This window comes from Arvicola amphibius, chromosome 2 (genome assembly GCF_903992535.2).
Source record: "Arvicola amphibius chromosome 2, mArvAmp1.2, whole genome shotgun sequence".
Lineage (NCBI taxonomy): Eukaryota > Metazoa > Chordata > Mammalia > Rodentia > Cricetidae > Arvicola > Arvicola amphibius.
The window spans coordinates 98,034,290-98,046,002 of NC_052048.2; the positions used below are offsets into that span (position 1 = coordinate 98,034,290).

At 47.1% G+C, this 11,713-nt stretch overlaps 1 pseudogene; it reads right to left on the reverse strand.

The window, feature by feature from the left end:
* Positions 1-435: 435 nt before the first annotated feature.
* On the reverse strand, positions 436-10,892 carry LOC119807270 (annotated as a pseudogene).
* Positions 10,893-11,713: the final 821 nt, after the last annotated feature.

Here is an 11,713-nt window from a genome sequence, read left to right on the forward strand (position 1 = left end):
AATTTGAAATAATGATCATGTATACAAAAAAATTCAAGTAGGGTATCCAAAAATTAAAGTATTAAAAAGATAATCCTGCCTGGTGCTTTTGATTCTCACAGTCTCTGCTGGTGTATTTTTCTTTTAAAGACATTTATTCAGCCTCATGATCAGGCTGTTACATTTAGCAATCAACAGCATGAGTAAAAAAGGTCCACAGTAAAACCCTTTGTTGACACTTTCCTCAGGACAGAATCTAAAATAGCCTGTTATGCAATTAGCCACAAATTCAGTCCTGGAGTTGTTTTGCCCATACACATGAGTATTGTCTAAAACATGGCTTCTTTGTAGCAGCCAGGCCCTGCCACCACTGTGTTTGGCTGAGTTCACAAATCTGTTGTGACCTGTAGCTTCCCTGGCTCTCCTCTCCTGCTAAGTTTTGTCTCCTGACTATAATTAGAACCTCCTGCCACTGCCATAGCTGCTGCTACTGCTGCTGCTGCTGCTGCTGCCGCTGCTGCTGCTGCAACCACCAGAGCTACCTTGTTTTCGTGGTTTAGCAAAGTACTGGTCTCCACCACCATAAAGGCCAGAGTTCCTGCCTCCAAAGTCTCCTCCTTTCATTGGTCCAAAAACTGTAGACTGATCATTGTAATTGCCAAAATCATTGTAGCTTCCAGCACCACCCAAACTGCTTCCATCATTACCGAATCCATTACAGCCATCCCCACTGCCACCATATCCACCACCACCACGGCTGCCACCAAAGCCACCACAACCACTGAAGTTTCCCCCACGACCAAAACTGTCATTGCTGCCAAAACCACCTCCATGACCACCACCAAGGGTTTCCGGAACCACTTGGACCTCTTTGGCTGGACGAAGCACTAGCCATCTCCTGCTTGGACAGGGCTTTTCTTACTTCACACTGTGCCGTGCACACTATGGTATTTCTGAGTAACAGTCTTGACCACAGAGTCATGGTCCTCAAAGGTGGCAAAAGCAAAACCTCTTTTTTTCTATTGACTCTGTCGGTCATGATTTCAATCGCTTCAATTTTCCCATACTGCTCAAAATAATCTCACAGGTGATGATATTCTTCTGTGTCTCCTTTGATACCACCAGCAAAGATCTTCACAGTTAAGTGGGCGCCTGGTTTCTGAGGATCCTCTCTTGACACAGCTTTCTTAGGTTCCACAGCTCTTCCAGCCACCTTACGGGGTCTTGGATTCATAGCAGTATCCACGTCCTCTACAGTGGCGGCGTGTGTAACAAACCCAAAGGCCCAGGATTGCTTGGTGTTTGGGTAACCATAACCACAGTCTATGAGTATTCCCCATTTCTCAAAATAGCTCCTCAGACTCTCATCGGTTGTTTCGAGACTCTCGTGGGTTGTTTCGAAGCTCAGCCTTCCAGTGAAGAGCTTCCACAGCTGTTCCTTGACGGCAGGGAAATGAGAGCCTTCAGCGATGCTTTCTTGGTCGCATCAGTAGGCAGAAAGGAATAAGCCAATGAACGTATCCTCTGCCGGTGTATTTTCAGATTCCTAGAAATTACTGGTAATCAGTATGTTTGGCCTCCAGATGTTCCTTCCTTTCTTATGTATAAAATGTTATCGTTTGAAATTAGCCAAAGGATTTAGCAACAGTTGTTCTCAACCTCCCTAACGCTGTGACTCTTTAATATAGTTCCTCGTTTTGCCGTGACCTCCAACCATCAAACATTTCATTTCAGTTATTTTCATTGCTACCTCATAACTGTAACTTTGCTGCTGTTATGAATTGCAATAACAAATAATAAATATCTGTGTTTTCTGATGGTCTTAGGCAACCCCCTGTGGAAAGGTTGTTCTATTCCCACAGGGGTCATTACCTACAGGTTGAGAGCTGCTCGCTTAGAAGCTACTCCATTTCCTCATTGGTTTAGTTAGTGGAATGATCGGAGGAGACAGGGAGCACAAGAGCAACAGCAAAGTGGGTAACAGTTACTGTCGACACATTTGATGGAAGGGAAAGTTCCGGCATCTGTGTGTAGTGGCCCTGGCCCTGGGGAGAGCTGAGCTCTGTGGAATGCACTGGCAGATGGTTCGTGTGTGCCTGTTAAACAGGAGAGGGAAGGGGCTCATCTGGTGAGGGCACCGACTGCCAGAGATCGGAGGGCACAGAAGAAAGGATAACAAGAGGAGGGAAAGCTGTGGGTAGTGTCCCAGATTCAAAGGGATCATTAGCAAAGGGAAGCAAAGGTTTCCGAGCCGTGGGACTGGCAGACTGCGTGAAGTTTGACACGCGTGAAACCCTGTGAACAAGAACCTCTCCAAGTTGTAAATGTGTCTAAATGAAGTATCCTCCATAGCTTCAGTCTGCTGTTTGGTCTCCTTTTAGAACTGATGGAATGGAGTCCAATGCAGGTTAGTTTCCAGGCCTTTCCTTCACTGTTCCCCACGAGGATGCTACCCACTCTCCTCCTAGTGCCTGGGCCACCCCTTCTGAGCTCCAGCAGACTCCTGAATCTAGACCTACGGAGGTACATGCCTGAGTGTCCGCGCGCATGCGCATGCTCCTGCCTTTCCCCAGTTCGCCACGAGGAGCAGTGGCTTGGTTCTTCTTTATTAGCTGTTTCTGTGAAGTGTCTCCAAGCAAGTGTTCACAGCCACCCTAGGGAAGTGGCTCTCTGTACCGAGATGTGTAACAGGAGAAGGGAACGTCGGAAGAGAGAACTCCAGTGTCAGGTCTCTGTGAAGAATGTTTGGTATTGCTCCTGCCTCCCTGCTTCAGACACAGTCACAAGAAAAGGGCTTGGCTTCCCTATCAGTCTGGAAAAGGAACCAAATATCAAGGGTCCTATCACTTGGGCTGACTCTTGGAGAACTTCGTGCCTAGGGAAGTATACACTGTTGTTTTGAGGAAATGGGCTAGTCAGTGATGTGCTTGCTGCACAAGGTCTGAGGACCTAAGCTTGGATCACCAGCACCCACATGGAAGGCTGGGCATCGGGCACATCCCTGTCACACCAGCACTGGGAGTTCATTGGCCAACTGCCTAGCCACATGGAGCTCCATGTTCAGAAATAAAATGGAATGTGCCCAAGGGTGCTCTTGGTGGTTTTTTGCTCTTTACTCTTTGTCCTTTTTTAGGGGACCTGCCACCCAGCTCCCTAATGAATCACACACGGTCTTATTAGTACTGATGAATGTTCAGCCTTAGCTCGGCTTGTTGCTAGCCAGCTTCTCTTTAAATTAGCCCTTCTCTCTTTTCCCTCTGGGCTTTTATCTTTCTTACTTTCCTTCTTACTCCGTGACTGGCTGGCCCCTGGCGTCCTCCTCTCCTTGTACCCTTGCTTCTACTTCTCTCTCCAGATTTCTCCTTCTATTTATTTTCTCTGCCTGTCAGCCCCACCTAGCCTTGCTCCTGCATTCAGCTCTTTATTAGACCATCAAACGTTTTAGGCGGGCAAAGAATCACAGCTTCACGGAGGTAAACAAATGCAGCATAGACAAAAGCAACACACCTTTACATTTTAAACAAGTGTTCCAAAGCATAAACAAAAGTAGCACATCTTTTTTTCAAGATTTATTTATCTATTACATATGCAGTGTCCTGCTTGCATGTATACTTGCAGGCCAGAAGAGGGCACCAGATCTCATTACAGATGGTTGTGAGCCACCATGTGGTTGCTGGAAACTGAACTCAGGACCTCTGGAAGAGCAGTCAGTGCTCTTAACCTCTGAGCCATCTCTCCAACCCCCAAAGTAGCACATCTTAAAATAATTTTCCACAACACAAGGGGTCACCTAGTATCAACCTGACCATTACATACACCATAGAACACATGCACACATTTTAAAAAGTTCTCCTGTGGAGGGCAGGTACAGCTACAGTTAGTTACTACACAGACATTCAGCAAAATCTAGAATGCTTTGGGGGCATAACTAGTGTGCTGCTGACAGCTGTGACGACAGGGATGTCACATGATAAACCTAGGCAGCAGATTTACCAAGTCCAGAGTGTCAGTTGGGTTGAGGTCAAGAAGCCCAAATTAAGGTAACAGGCAGGTACCCTATCCAGTTCACTGATGACAACAACCTTGTCCCCAGACAGCTCCATCAGTAATGAGATTGTTTGTGTGAGACAGGATCTCTCTATGTAGCCCTGGCTATTCTGGAATTTGTTCTATAGGCCAAGCTGACCTCAAGCTAACAGAGATCCACCTGCCTCTGCTTCCCAAGTGCTGGGATTAAAGGCAGGTGCCACCGCAGCATCATCTTAGTGATGAGATCTTGACCCATCTCAGGTTTCTGTGCTGAGCTGACACTGCACATGGAAGAGGAAAAGAAAGAATTTCCTGGGGAAAGGCTCCGACAGCATTGGGGCTCCACACTACCAGTAAGGACTAAATGCAGCTGCTAACAACAAAAATCTCCAGCAAAGTGCCTGAAACAAGATGAACGTGTGTTTATGGAATCCAGAGTGGGAAATTCACTCCCTTCAGGCCGCCTCCCAGGTGATGTCAGGCTTGTCTTTTGCTACCAGGGTCACACCAGAGTCCAAGGACACCCAGCCCATCTACATACTAGCCAATAGGAAGGGCGAAGACAGAAGATGATGCTCCTTTGGCCTTTTATGGGGTTTTTATTGCTGTGAAGAGACACTATGACCATGGCAACTCTTATGAGGCGGCTCCCTTACAGCTCAAAGGTTCAGTCCATTATCATCATGGCCGGAAGCATGATGGCATGCATGCAGACATGGTGCTGGCTACATCTTTTTTAATTATTTAATTTATGTTTTATGTACATTGTTGTTTTGCCTGCATGTATGTCTGTGTGAGGGTGTCAGAGCCCCTGGAATAGGAGTTATAGATGGTTATGAGCTACCATATAGGTGCTGGGAATTGAACCCAGGTCCTCTGGAAGATCAGCCAGTGCTCTTAACTGCTGAGCCATCTCTCCAACCCGATAAGTGGCTTATGATTCTGGGTGGTATCTTGAGCATAGGAAATCTCAAAGTCCTCACGGTAACACAACTTCTTCCAACGAGGCCATACCTACTCCACCAAAGCCACATGTCCTGATAGTGCCACTCCCTATGAGTTTATAGAGGCCAATTACATTTAAACTACCAGAGGGCCCTTCTGCAGGCTCACACTGACGGCACTGACCACTTCATAACCACAGACTTAGAATGAGACCTTGGGGTGGGCTTAGCCACATGCCGGGCTAACCAGGAGCTTTGCTCCTGAAGAAGGGCGGGATAGATCAGTATGGAGTGCTCATGAGAATGGTTAGCAAGCCCTGGTTCTCCCCTTCTGGAGACTAGCAGTCTACAGCTAGTTTCAGCCGGTTGACTGTGAGGCAGTTACAGGTTCCAAGCCACGTGTCCAGCAGACACAAAGGCCACAGTTGACCTCGATGTCTGAATACCTGCATGGAATCTGGCCATTCTGCCAGTCCTCTCTCGGTCCCCACGTTTGGGCAAAAAATGTGTCAGATTTTTAGCTGAAATATTCTCTAACCCATCTTAACTAGCGTGTGTACGGAGACAGCAGCTTTCTGCAGCCCAGAGTGAGAGGATAATCCAGTCAGAACATCCCCATTAAGCCAGAGCTGAAATAAATCCCTTGACAAACCCAGGACTGTTGTCAGTCACCTCTGTTCAACAGGACTGAAATAGTAGTCGCTTAGTAACATGACTGAACCCAGTTGCCCTCGGGTAGTATGAATGGAACCCAACACAAGACTGTGGTGATTGACATCTAGTGAAGAATCAATCAAACAGTTTTTTTCCTAAGTAAATACTGCTAGAATTTTTTTTTTTTTTTTTTTTTTTTTTGGTTTTTCAAAACAGTTTCTCTCTGTAGCCCTGGCAGTCCTGGAGCTGACTGTAGACCAAGCTGGCCTCCAACTCATAGATCTGCCTGCCTCTGCCTCCCATGTGATGGGATTAAAGAAATGCACTACTATGCCCTGCTTCGCATGGATTTTCTTTTCTTTTGTTTCTTGAGACAGGGTTTCTCTGTGTAGTTTTGGCTGTCCTGGAACTAACGTTATAGACCAGACTGGCCTCGAACTCACTCAGAGATCCACCTGCCTCTGCCTCTCATGTGCTGGGATTAAAGGTGTGCCCAGCTTTAGTATGGATTTTCAACAGGCATTTTCAGGTACCAGTTTGTTTAATGAGAGAATTAATACATAAGCAGAGGACATTTTTTTATTTGATTCTCAGCACCCATGTAAAAAGCCTTGTGATGGGATCTCCAGGACTCACTAGCTAGCCAACGTTGTCAATCAGTGAGCCCCTAGCCAATGGAAGATCCTGTCTCAGAAAACAAGGTGGACAGCTCCTGAGGTGTGACACCATTGGTTGTCCTGTAGCCTACACACACACACACACACACACACACACACACACACACACACATGCACACACAGAAGGGGCAGGGAAAATTGAGTGAGTATCAGACTCTAGGCTGATGAGATAGATCAGCTTTTTGCAAGCATGAAGACTTGAGTTTGGTCCCCAGTACCCATATAAAAAGGCTAGATATAGTGGTAAGCCCTTGTAATCCTATTGCTGGAGAGGTGGAGATGGGGTTCCTGAGGCTTGCTGGCTTAGATTGCTCAGCAGCTTCCAAGCCAGTGAAAGACATGATTTCAAAAATAAGGTGGATGTCACTTGAGACATGCCACCCAGAGCTGACCTCTGCCGTCCGCAGTGCACACATACAAGTACACCTGAACATATGAATACATGCACACATGCACGTGGGAACACAGGCACTATACTCCTGTAGTTACTTGACTATGAAATATTTCCCATAGGCTCTCTTGTTTGAACACCTTCCTCCAACTGGTGGTACTGTTTGGGAAGGTGGTGAGGCCTGGGTGGTGGAGCCTTGCTGGAGGAAATTACTGGTCACTAAAAGTGACCCTTGTGGAATTTATACCCAGCCGTACTATTCAGTCTGCCTGTGGATTGCGGATGCAATGTGTCCAGCCAGCTTCTGCTCCTGCTCTCATGCCTCCCCCACCTGCTCCCATGCCTCCTCCTCCGTTGTAGACCATAACCCTCAGGAAACTGTAAACCAAAAATCAACCATTTTTTCCCTGAAGTTGCTTTGCAGGGTATGTTAGGACAGCAATGAGAAAGTAAAACGCATGCTTGTGAGCATTTTCTGTCCTCCACAACTCACTGCACAGACTTCGACTGTCGGATCCATCCATGACGCTGGCCCTGTCGAAGAGGAAGCATCGTCTTCCTTAGATGTCTTAGTAAAACATGTATGAACTACAGGGCTGTAGATCAACCCATCCTTGGTACCAAGTACAGTCTCCTTTTACAGGAAACCACAGAGGCAAGTTGATACAAGAAATGAATTACTCAGAAGCTGGAGGGCTGTGGTAGCCAAAAGGAGCATTGAGTTAACACATTCATAAATCCAGAAGTGGCTGCAGCAAGGACATCATAACCCAGATGTTAGAGGAGAGCCTCCACCCTGCTGGCCCTAAACTCGGAGTAGAGGCCACATAAGCCCTTGGACTTCTGCTGAGAAAAGAGTCTCCTTCATATAGTTGGTGCTCAAGTCTCTGAAGGCTTCTGACATGTCTAATGTGCTTGTCACTAAGGGGGCCACCGTCCGTTCTGGCACTTCCAAGGGACACCATCACTGCTACTAGCTGCCAGGAGAATCTGGAGAAGGAGCTGTTCTCTTCTGTTGCCGCAGGAAGGCTGATGAGAGCTGGGACTGGAAAGAGCTCCTCTGCATGCCTTCCAGTCCACCACTGCCAGTCAGTCAGCAAGGGAAGTGCAGGGGGAGTGGTTTGCAGAGCCCCAGTCCCAGGGCCATGGGTCAGGAAGTAAAAGGGGGAACTTGGACGTGAGAGACAGTAGAAAATATTTGGCATTCCCTTCCCACTCAAGATCACTCCATGGAGTGGCAGTCGGCTCTGTCCCTGGCTCACTGCCACAGACTCATCTTACAAATAGAAATGATTGATTTCAATGATAAAATGCCTTTGTGGTTCTCATTCTGGACTCCTAATGGACTTCTGAGTCCTAATTGACACACACATGCATTGTTTCTCAGAGCTCTTGTCCCCATGGTGTGTTTTGTCGCATGACCCTAGCTGGCAAATGTGTACCATTCTCTTCCAGATGTGGCCCCTCTGTGACAATTGGTACACGTCTTGGCAATGCCGGTATAAAATTCCTTCATCTCCAGGGTCACCATAGTCTCCCAATTCTCAGCAGGCCTGCCCACATGCCCTCAAACCACACTCTCCATCCCTGCACACTGGGCTTCCTGGCAGTGGTGTCTGCAAAGGTGGCACCTTCAGCTGTTCACACTGTCCTGAACCTCTGTGCCAAGAACACAGATCCACCAGTCTTTAAGCCGGACATGTCTCAATGCAGAACCACAGGGCACACAAATGCAGTGGCCATGCGATTAGGGGCTAGGAAGTGTGCCCGGGCATTTTTTTTTTTTTTTTGTAGCATTCCAGTCAGGAAGCCTACCACCTATCATGTTGTGTAGGTAGAAGCCAAACAACCATCCACCCTACATCAGACTAGTATTCTGATATCCTATGCTTGTGTGGCTGGCCCCTGAGGACAGCTGGAGGGCTAAACTAGGAAGCAGAAATCTAAAGAATAGATTACTAGAGCGAGGGATGCCTTCAGGTTTTCTCAGAGGTATGTGGAATGACTTCTAAGTGTCCGGTGTCACTTATGGCTAATTTATCCATAAAGACAAAAATTGCATTTGAGGGGCTGGAGAGATGGCTCAGATGTTAAGAGCACTGCCTGCTCTTCCAAAGGTCCTGAGTTCAATTCCCAGCAACCACATGGTAGCTCACAACCATCTGTAATGGGGTCTGGCGCCCTCTTCTGGCCTGCAGGCATACACACAGACAGAATATTGTATACATAATAAATAAATAAATATTTTTTAAAAAAGAATTGCATTTGAAGCCCAAAGGTTGTCTCAGGAATCTTTTTATTGGGTTTTGTTCTCCCCAGGAGTTTAGCCAGCTTCCTTTGAGTGTGTCTCTGCTTCTCTTATGCTAAAAAGCACATAGATTTCTGAGCTCTGCTCCAGATCACAGTCTTGATATAGCGAAGTGGCATCTGCCATGGGAATAGGGGTAGAAGAGAAGAAGCTAGGGGACTCTGTGGTAGTCACCTCATGCATGACAGACTCTGGAACACATGTAAATTGTCTTCACATGCTGTCATTTCAAGTGTCGTAACACAGCGGTGATGTGTTTCTTTTGTTTGCTTGGGTTTTATTATTGCGTGTAGGGGGAAGTGATGCATGCATATGGACATGGGTGGGTGTGGAGGCGGGGGAACAACTCTGAGGGTTCACGAATTGGACTCAGGTCGCCAGGCCTGTGTAGCAAGCACCTTCACCTGCTGCACCACCTCACCGCTTACTAAATAGTCCAGGCTGACCCTAAACTAAGAGGCAATCCTCCTGCCTCGGTCTCTCAAATGTCGAAATGACATGCATGGAACCACTTTGCTGAACTATGTAACATTCTTGAAAGATCATAATTATGGATTCACAATGCTCTGTGGTGCCAGGGCTCTGCTGTGCCAGGGCACTGGGACGAGAGGAGGAGGCATGGGAAACTGGCTGTTTGGGGATGAGCAGCACTGAACCTTCATGGTGATGGGAACATCCTGTGTCTCAGCTGCTGCACAGTCAGCATCCGGCCTGGGATTTTCTGACTGTCCCTGGTGAGGAAGTTAGGTAGACAGTACATAGGTTCTTTCCATATTGGTTCTCAAAACTACCTGTGACTCTAAATTCCAGCAAAATAAAGTCTTAAACAAAGAAGAGAGAGAGAGGGGGGGGGGGGGAGGGAGGGAGGGAGGGAGGGAGGGAGGGAGGAAGGAAGGAAGGAAGGAAGGAAGGAAGAAAGAAAGAAAGAAAGAAAGAAAGAAAGAAAGAAAGAAAGAAAGAAAGAAAGAAAGAAAAACTGAAGGCTTTCTTTATTTGGTTTTCCAGACAGGGTTTCTCCGTGTAGCCTTGGCTGTCCTAGAACTCACTCTGTTAACCAGGCTAGCTGCGAATTTGGAGGTCCACCTGCCCCTGCCTCCCGAGTGCTGGGATGGGAGGTGTGTGCCACCATCCCCCAGAAGTTTCCCTCATCTCTACTGAGACCTTCTTTCAGGTTCTCAACCATGTGGGTCTTTACACCTCCCCTCCAGACATCGTTCTTCTTACTCTCACAAGAACCTGGTATGTAATGATTGATCTTTAAAACAGCCATGTCTGTCAGTTTCACGTGTAGCCACTGTGTTTTCTATTTTTTTTTTTTTGACTAAATACAACTGGGGTCCAGAGAGAAGGTTCAGTGGGGAAAGTCACTTGCTGCCAAGTGTGACAACACAGGCCTCACATGGCAGAGAGAGAGAAAAGACTCTTAAGTTGTTCTCTGGCCTCCACGCATGCAACACAGGATGCACGTGTGTGACAAGGGCTGACACAACAATACATAAGGAAATAACACATAAATAAGTTGGATTTATAGGTAGTGTGGATTCCAAAGTAAAAGCATCAAAATAGCTGAGGAAAAGACAGTGTAAAAAAGTATTTTTTCAGGAAACTGGGGCGGTAGCACCACTGAACACCTTCCTAACATTCACAGTGCCCTAGGTTTGATCCTTGACACCACATAAGCGGTATGGTGGAGCCTGTCTGTCGTCCCAGAGCATGAGAGACCAAGACAAAAGGATCAAAGTGTGATGGCCGGGCCAGGGACATGGCCAGAGCTCAGATTCCCAGAACCCACATCATAGAGAGGGCACAGTGTACATCCATTACCCCAGGGTGCCTACAGCAAGATGAGAACCAGAGTCAGGAGACTCCCCAGCAACCTGCAGGCCAGCAGACCCACCCACCACACACATTGCGGCACAGCAGGAAAACCCTGCCTCAAACGGGAAAGGCGAAGAGCAACCTAGAGCCAAGGTTGTTGTCTGACCTCCACTAAAACGACGAAGGTGAAGAGCATCCTAGAGCCAAGGTTGTCATCTGACTTCTACTCAAATAGAGGGAAGGCAAAGAGTAACCTAGAGCCAAGGTTATTGTCTGACCTCCATTTATGTTCTTGTGGTTCTTGCCTATACCTGCGCTCACATTTCATATGTCCGACACACTACACACACCTACTAAAAAGTCCAAGGTCATCCTGGGCTGCATGGTTTGTTCAAGCCCAGCCTAAGATAGGTGAGACCCTGTCTCAAAAGAAAGAAAAAAAAGGAGGAAGAAAAAGAGAGGAAGAGGAGAAGAGATCAGTCAATAGTGAATGCATATTTACTCATGTGTGTTGGTGTGTGTATATGTGTATATGTATATATACGTAAGTACAATCATTGCCTCTATCATTGCCAACTCATGACCTCTCGCCATTGCACACGACAACCTCGCTGATGAAGATACCATTTATGGAGATGAACATGTCAGCCATTCAGGGTCAGCATCCTGCATACATTCCTCCATTCCCAGCTGTCCCTCCAGCTTTCTCCATACTTGTTTAACTGCTGATTACAGTGGGCTAGCCGGAGATCACAAGAAGATGATCAGAGACTGATTACTAAGCTTTCGGATGCCCTTTGTAAACGAGGATTTGCTTCTGTTTTCTCTTTAACCACAAGCTTGAAAAGGCCAGGGAGCCAGGACATCAGAGCCCTGGAGAGCAGCTGGGGTAGGCAGCACTCAACAGTGCTTA